We start from the raw sequence: 8513 nt of genomic DNA on the forward strand, positions 1-8513 counted from the left end.
AGGGGACATCTAATCACTGTCTACCATTAATGGAAAAGGACAGGATAGATGATGAGTTCAGACTCTGCCACAGCGTGCTGCAAAAAGACAAGGCAGTGGTCATGCATTGCAGAAAGGGAAATTCCTTCTGTTTGTATATGGAAAAAATCCTCAGAAAAGGGTTATGCAGCAGAGGAACCATATTCCTTGGAGAGACTGTGGGCTTTCCATCCTTGAGATTTATCAGAAGAGAACTGGGAAAGTCCTCAATGACCTCCCTTAGCACAGAAGTTGTCCCAGCTTTAAGCAGGAGGCTGAACTGGAAGCTTTCATAGGTCCCCTCTCACCTCAGTTATCCTCTGATTCTCTGACTTTATTTCAGGAAGTTGCTAATACCTGTGAAATTTGGTCCCCACAAAGAAATGGTTGCTAGTATGGCACTCCACCCTTCAGTAAATATGTTCCACGTGGATATTTATAGTCCTGCCTGCTCCTTTCAGTGAGAACAGAAAGTTCTTCCTGCATGAGCTCTGTACAGCTGCCAGGAGAGATGGTGGAAGCCTTTCCTCCCCTCACCTACTGTGGATGTTCATTGGTTTCATTTCCACAGCAATACCCAAGGATCTGTGCAAGTGTTTGAAAGGATCTAATTTAAAAAGAGAACTGTCTAGGCAGTGCTAGTATCCGTGGGTGAGTTTGATTGGCTTGCAGACCATGTGTTAATTTCGGGGACAGGAATAAAAAGAGGAAAAAGCCAATTACCCATCTGCTCATGGAGCTGCTCCTATCCTTGGGGACACATGGCTTGTGTCCTGGAGCCTCTCTGCCAGTGCTGTCGGGGGTTCCCAGCAGATGTGGGTGCAGGCTGCTCCTCTCCCTGCCCCTCCTGGGGATGCTGGGCTCCATCCTGGAGCAGTGCCCAGACTGCCCCAGAGCCTGGGACACCCCTCAGACCCCTCCAGGGACACAAAAGGGAATAGCTTGGGCATCTAAAGCTTCCAAGAGACGCACCTGGTGTTTGTGAGAACTGTTCTCTGCTGACAGTCTGGGTACAGAGCAACAGAAATTCTCGGGAAGGTTGGGTTTCAATGGGAATGAGTCTTTTTCCCTGCAAGCATTTCTCTCTTAGCTGTGTTCTCTCTAATGAAATTGCCCATTCAGCGCTGGGTTTGTAATTTAAACTGAGTGCTATAGATTAACAGTTGTTGCTGCTTTATTATTGAAATGAGAGTCATGGGATCAATTTAACTGTTCCTGGCTACATTATTTGCTTAAGACAATAGACTCATCTCTGCAAATTCTATTGCTTTGTGGGTATTTTTAGCTTAATTATCATAGATATTAGCAACAATCAACAAAGATTTCTTAGGTGCATGTGCTTGCTCCTTGGAACACTAGTTTTTTTATAGATTTTGTACTTTTAACTTGTTTTCTTTTTCTGTAGTCAATCCAGCGTTCTCTCAGAAAAAAGTAACCAAATAACAAAAGGAAAACAATCCAACTTATTTTACAAAGACTTAAATATTTTCTTAGTAGTTTATTTTCAGAGTTAAAGGCATAGTGAAGGTTGTGTCTTCTGTTATACACGTAGCTAAATATTCTGGCAATTGAGCCTGTGTAGGTGCAATGGGAACTTCAGCTGTTTTGGGGGGTGTGGTATTCAAAATCATCCAGAATAAATTAAAAGCTTACTTTGACTGGAGCTTTCAGTAAGGCCTGGCTGATTCCAGCTTTCCCTTGCTTAGCAGGGTATCAGAAGCTAAAGGCAGACTTGCTGCTCCAAGGTTTGTGGAGCAGCAGGTTTGTTCCTCCCAGCCTGGCCAAGCAGTGACCACAGGTCCCAAGGCAGAGGTTAGTGCCCCCAGTGAAGGGAGTTAGAGTTAGCTTCATTCCAGCTGGATTGGCATAAAAACCCAGCCTGTGGTTTTAAACAATGGTTTTAAAAATCTTTCAGTATCATTTCCTAGACTCCTAAATTGTACACTCACCTGTGGCTGAAAATTGGATTAATGTCCCCCAGAGCAGGGGGAGTTGGTGTCAGGGAATGTGCTCTTTGTCCCCTGAATGCTCAGTTTTGGATCCTGGCATGAGTTAAAGGTTCTTGGACAACTTTATGCAGAATATGTAAACAAAAGTCTGTCTGGTGGGTTGAAGGATTGCTGGATATCCCAGCAGAGCAAAGAAACCCAACTGCAGTTTTGTTTACACCACCTCTTCCATTTAAAATATAGCAGGAAATGTCTTATTAACATTTCTTAAGAGTGTCAGTAAAAGCACTAGACTGCTTCCTGCATTTGAAGTGTCAAAAAACCAATTTTAATATCTAGTTTCATATAACATAAACATGTTTATCTTCCAGTCAATATTTTACTAACCATTTAGATTATTTTTACATACATTAACCATAATTGCTGAAAACCTCTTAGACTACTTTCAAACTGCATCCCTCACAAGATAATATTCTAAGATGTTTTTCTTTTTTAAATAAGCAGAATTATCCTTATGTCACAAGCTTTTGTACCTCATCCTCTCTCCCTCTTTTCTGTTTTTCCCCTTCTCCCCAAACAGGTAAGACAGTAGGAAAGCAGGACTAATTTTATATCCATTTTTACAGATGACAGGCTAGTAGAAGTCTAGTGGAGAGTGCTGTGGGGGCTCTGTTTCAGCATTGCACCTCAAATCTTGTAGGACTTAGGCAGCTGGATATTGTGCTGCATTCAGGCTAAATCATCTTGCCCAAGGATGCAAAGAAATAATTAAAAGTGAACACACAAAATCGGGTTCAAAGCCACTTCCATTGGAATGTGCTCTTAATTGCTTTATTTTCAACTTATTGGCTCAGGTTTTGGAGTGCCCAAGGTGAGCTTTGGCATGTGCCCTTGTCAAATGCAGCCTTCCTGACTGAATTTCTGGTGCCCAGAGGTCAGTCATAGGCAGGAGGCAAGAGTACTTGTGTGGCTTTGTGCTTGGTTGGTTTGTGTGCAGAGGGAGAGGTTTGTTTGAGGCAGAGGGATGGCAGGTTGTGCCAGGCTCTGTGTTTGGTGGCTGAGGAGCAGAGCAGAGGATGCTGGTGGCAGCTGGCACCCTGCAGGTGGGCAGTGTCCCCACACCTGCTGCTGAGCAGTGCCACACTGCAGCCCTGCTGTCCCCTCCCTCTGCCTCCACTCCTTCTCACGTTCTCCATCATTTTCCCTGCAGCAGAGGGGCTCTCTTCTTGGAAATAACAACAACAACCAAGATTTAATGAGGAGATTTAGCTTTAGTTTGATAAGACCATGGCTGTAATAGAGTTTGTCTGCCTGAATAGTCCCATGGCACAGGCAGAAATTCCAATATTTCCTTCTTTAGAGTTATTTGACCAACTAAAAATTCTAGCCAAGGATTGCTTGTACTGAAGAATACAAATGGGTTTTTTCTCAATATCAGAACAAAGAGAAGCACACATATCTGTAGGTGGTATGGAGATGAGAGTTTGCAAGTCTATAACAGCAGGAAATAAATTGCTCCCAAATGACTGTTATTTTTTTTGCCATGTTGTTTTGCCAGTTTAGCATATCCCAATTCTGAGAGATGCCAAAGAAGACTTTTCAAGTAGAAGGTTCCAGTGAGACTGTGGGGTCTGCACAAAATAATGGCAGACCAGAAAATTGAAAAAAATATGTATTTTAGTAAATAGTGCTTCATGGAGCAAGTGCTGCAGTGAGCTAATATTCACCCCACCTGAGCTGGCTCTGCAATTCACACCACCCCTGTACAGAATGACCATGAATCTCCCAAATCTTCTGCTGGTGAACTCCACAAGCTGCTCCTATCTCCTGATACGCTGTTCCTTCGCTGTGCTGGGCATGGTTCTTGCCCTTCAGTCTCACCTTGGAGCAGATTAGCAGAAACTTTCAGTGTGTGTCCACTTGCATCTCTCCTTTCTTCAGCTGATTTGTTGTAGCTGTGACTTTGTTTCTTGAAATAAATATCCTGCAAGTTACTAACCTGTCTTCCATCATGTGAAGGCAGGTTTTTCATCTAGACTCTCTAAGGATGTCTAAAAGGAGTTCCAAAGGCTCCATGTGCTGGGGAGAAGGTGGCTCTTTGCATGTCACAGCATTTTTGGGAGCAGCGCTAACTCATTCACACCTTGGTCAGATTAGCATTGACTAAGGAGGTGACAGAAACAAAAGACTTTCTCTTAAAGCCATAATTCAAACTCTGACACTCACTGATTTGGATAAAAAGCTTTGTTTTTGTAGTAAATGCTCTCCTGTAAGAACCCATCGTTCAACAAGGTAAACACTGGTTTAGAGCTCTAAATTTAAAACAAATAATTTCTGTGCTACTAATTTGATTTCATCTGCCATGAGTACAGACTCCTCTTAAGTCCTCACTGGGATTCCTCTCAGGTTCTATCTCACAACATGGTTGGGTTTTGAATACCACATTTTTATACAGAACATAGATTAGGACTGTCCAATGAGATATGCTGATGCCACAGTGTGACAATATTTGATCTGTGTGGATGTTTTTGATCTTTTTATGGTAGATGGCTTGTGTGAACTGGAATAGAGCCTAGCAGCAAGAACCTGACATGCAGTCCTGTCCCACACAGCCAGAAACCACTGCCAGGGGAAAATGGTGCTCTCTGCACCCAGCAAAGTCAGGCTGCAAGAGGGAACACACACTGGGTCCTAACTCAGCTGGTGCCAGTGTGGGAGTGGAGAGCTTGGAGAACATGAAGGAGTGTTTGTCTCTTGTTAGCAATCCCTTACTGCACACCCTCCTCCATTCTTACTCACAGCCTGCTCTGGTTGTGTTGGGACAGGAGATTTTCCACGTAATTAGTTCATGCAGAAGGAGAAGAGGATCCCTACTGATAATTTGAGTGCAGGTACAATAAGATTAACGGTGTGGGACAGCTGGGGTGGAAAGCCAGCTACGATTATTTTCCATTAGCCAAGCATACCTCTTCCCTGATGAGAGTGGCTATTGCATGGCTCCTGCCAGATCCAAGGAAAACACATCTGTCCTCTTTGTCCAGGCAGTTTGTTATGTGCTTTGGGGATTTCTGAGGTGAGAAGAGTGTTTGTCATTGCTGTTCAGCTGAGGAATGTTTTAGGAAGCAATTACCATCTGCCTACTGCCTGAAGAACAAGAAAACCAATAAGTTCTGGTAAGGTAATGACCACAATTTCAGGCCACAGGTTTTCAATCAAACCTTGATTGAGATGAGGAAACCATGAGGGACCATTTAACATACAGTAACTCCAATTACAGCATCTCCAATATCCAGCTGAAGCCAATGGCTGCTCTGTTTCCCCCCTGTAGCAGTACCATCACCAAGGTGCTCTCTGCTCTCTCAGCTTCCCTGCAGTGAGGATCCTTTGTCCTCAGTGATTCATGGGTGGGACAGTGTTCTGTGGGACAGCAGTTTTGCTCCTGTGATTTATCCCTCCTAGACCACTGCCAATTGCTGCAGTCTCAAGGCTCCTTCTGCAAGGACAGAGGACTCGGCCTTTGGTCTCACAAATACATTTGCTCACTGGAACTGGGTTATTATCCCATAAAACCTTTCATCCTGTTAATGAAGAGAGCACGAAGCATGTCAAATAGACAGTAATTGATATAAGCTGAATGCTGCAGCCTGGCCTGATAGGGAATGTTCCAGCCTACTTGATTTTCAGAACTATCATCCTAAAAAATATTTATGGATGGGTGGATTTTTCTACTCTTTCTAAGGCTGAGAAGTAGGTGGCTGGTACAATCCTACCCATTTGTTTTCAAATAGTTACTCATCATTGGATGGCTTTCTCAAAGGGATATAGAAACATCCTTTGCTCAGGATGGCAGAGAAAGCCAAGAAAACAACAGCATGTTTGTTTTTGCCTGGCTCATTTATTGCTTACAGTTTATCTGTGCATTTAGGAAGACAAGGTAAATTTAAATGCAAAGTAGCAGAGAAATCCTCTGAGAGGAAGATAAAAGAGTCTGAAGACATTACAGACAAGTGGAATAATTGATGGTAGGAATCTAAAAAGAAAGCGCATATGAGACTTAACACAACTCATCTTATTTTTGGGATAGTCATTTTCAATTGCCAACACTTGAGTAGGGCTGGGATAGGGCACAGCCATGCAGCCTCTGCTTCTCAGGAGAGAATTCCAGAGGCTCAGCCCTGAGGGCTCAGAGCAGCCCCAGCTAGCCCCTGACCTGAGAGAACTGCTCTGTGCAGAGAGCCTTGGGTCTTCTCAGAGTGCTGTGTGCTCATCTGAACTTCTTCCATGTGCTGAGAAACAAAATAAATGGCTCTTGACAAGGGGATGAGGAAAGCCAGATGGTTCTTTGAGTTTCTAATTCAGAGCCCTATGCCAGCACCACGTGCCATCTCCAGCACTCTGGCCACTCACTACCCAGCAGCAGGGAAGTTATTGCTACAAGCCTGACGGTGGGAACTGCACTGGGGGTGTTAAAATGGGTGTAGTTACTGTGATTTACTAGTGCAGAAGGTCTGCTCCTCTGACCTGAGCCCTTTAGGTGCTTCAAGGTCAGTACCACTGGTTTCACTGTGCTGGAAAAGTACAACAGCAACAGCATTAGAACTGTTCTAAGTGACAAAGAGCTGTTGTTCATTGCAAAACTTTCTGTTGCAGGTCATAAAGCTCAAGTGGAGAAATGCTTTCTCAGGTGATTGTTCACTTGCTGCTAATTTTCAGTATTAAGAATCCTCTTGCCCATGGTTAATAATGTTGAATGATGTGCTGTTCCATCCAATGGGATAAGATGCAAGAGATTCAACGACTTGGAGTGAGCTGAAAAATGAAGGTGAAGAGCTGAATGAACCAGAACTTTACAAATTCACCTGATGATAATGAATACCTGCTCCCTTCCTTCTCAGAGGAATCAATTCTGTTTTTCCATCCTGAGGGGCAAAGAAAATGCCAGTGCCATGCACTGTTAGTGTGGATTGGCTGAAACAGCAAAGAAAGAAAAATTGTCTGAGTGTCCACGTGAGAGCAGGAGCAGCTCCCATTCTGCATCTAAATGGCAGTAGAAAATGGCCAGCAGCTCTGCAGCAGATTAGAGGGTCACATCTCTCATTACTGTGGGGTATGCAGAAGGCAGAGCACATATCTACAGATACCACAGCACAAAATGCTTCCCCTTTCATTGTCTTTTTTGCCTCTTTATTTTTAATAGCAATGGAATATGCTGAACTGCAAATGCTGATACTTGCTGTATTTTTCCTCATCCCTGGAGTTATATATTCATTTCCATCTTGTGAAAATAACCTGTTTATTCCCTTTCTCAGTCCTGCATGAGATGGTTCTCATTTTCCCCATTCCCCATGGTTTTATCACAACTGCCTGCCCACCTATGTTCTTTGTCTCAGCCACAGAGTTTTCCTTCCCCAGAAAGCTGCCAAGCAGCTCTCTCCAGCAGCAGAGAAATGATGGTCAGTGCAGAAGTCTCTTTGTGTTGAATTAATTGCAATCCTCCCTACTAATTTCAGGGAAAGCAGTACAGTGTCCTAACTTGTCCTGGGTGATTTGGGAGCTCATTTATTTCTCTGGTTGTCTCCAGTCAGTTGAAATAGATGATTGTTTGCTCTGTGCTCCCACCTCTACCCACCTTCTGCATCTCACCCCAGCTCGGTCCCTGCAGGCTGTGCCAGCCCAGCCCATCTGCTGAGCAGGGACAGGAGAGCTTCAGCAGCCACCAGGCTGCTCACCAGCACCAGGGGATGGGCAAACAATGCTCTTGTACCAAAGCAGACTGAGGATGGATGGCCAGAAAAATGCACTTTCCGCTCAGAAACGTTCTGAAGCCCAGGGATGTGTCATTGAGGGGTGGTGGAATATTTTATAGGATGGCCAAGAATGTCTCAGCCCCATGGTGGCCATAAGTCTTGGAGCTGGAGGGCGGGCTGGCTGCCCTCACTTGGCAAGGTACCTGCTTTTCCACAGCTGTACAGTTCTTTGGTTTCCAAAAATAAATGTAATTTTATTACTGGCTGCCTCATCGTTGCTTTATTATTTTCCATTCAGAGCCTGAAAAATTGAATTACTGAGCATCCCCTAAATCTACCACTCCTCACAAAGCTCTGGTCTCTTCCTAACTCAACCAGAACCACCATCTCTCAGGCAGGCAGGCATGTGCAGATGGATCCTGGAGCATCTGTAGGACACATTTATGAGTAATTACCTATCATCTAGAAGGTTACAGAGCAGCAGCTTAAGTGTGACCTGCCTTCTGCATTTATACCCAAGTCAAGACTAAGAAACATCTCTAGCAGATGGGAAAACTCTCCAGCCTCTCAAAGCTTCTCCAAGATGGATTATTTACTATCTAGCACCTCTCAGAGCAATGAGAGCTTATCCAACACTGTTTTTCCTAACCCTACTTATTCTGTCTTCTTTATTCCATAAGGATCCAAATCAGGGTTCACCAAACACTGAATGAGAAACTAGCCAGTGTGAGGGATTTATTTTTTTTGACCTATTTTGTGACCTATTTTTCATTTGTATGCTGCTAGAAAGTTGCACGCT

Source organism: Cyanistes caeruleus, chromosome 17 (genome assembly GCF_971803275.1).
Source record: "Cyanistes caeruleus chromosome 17, bCyaCae1.hap1.1, whole genome shotgun sequence".
NCBI lineage: Eukaryota > Metazoa > Chordata > Aves > Passeriformes > Paridae > Cyanistes > Cyanistes caeruleus.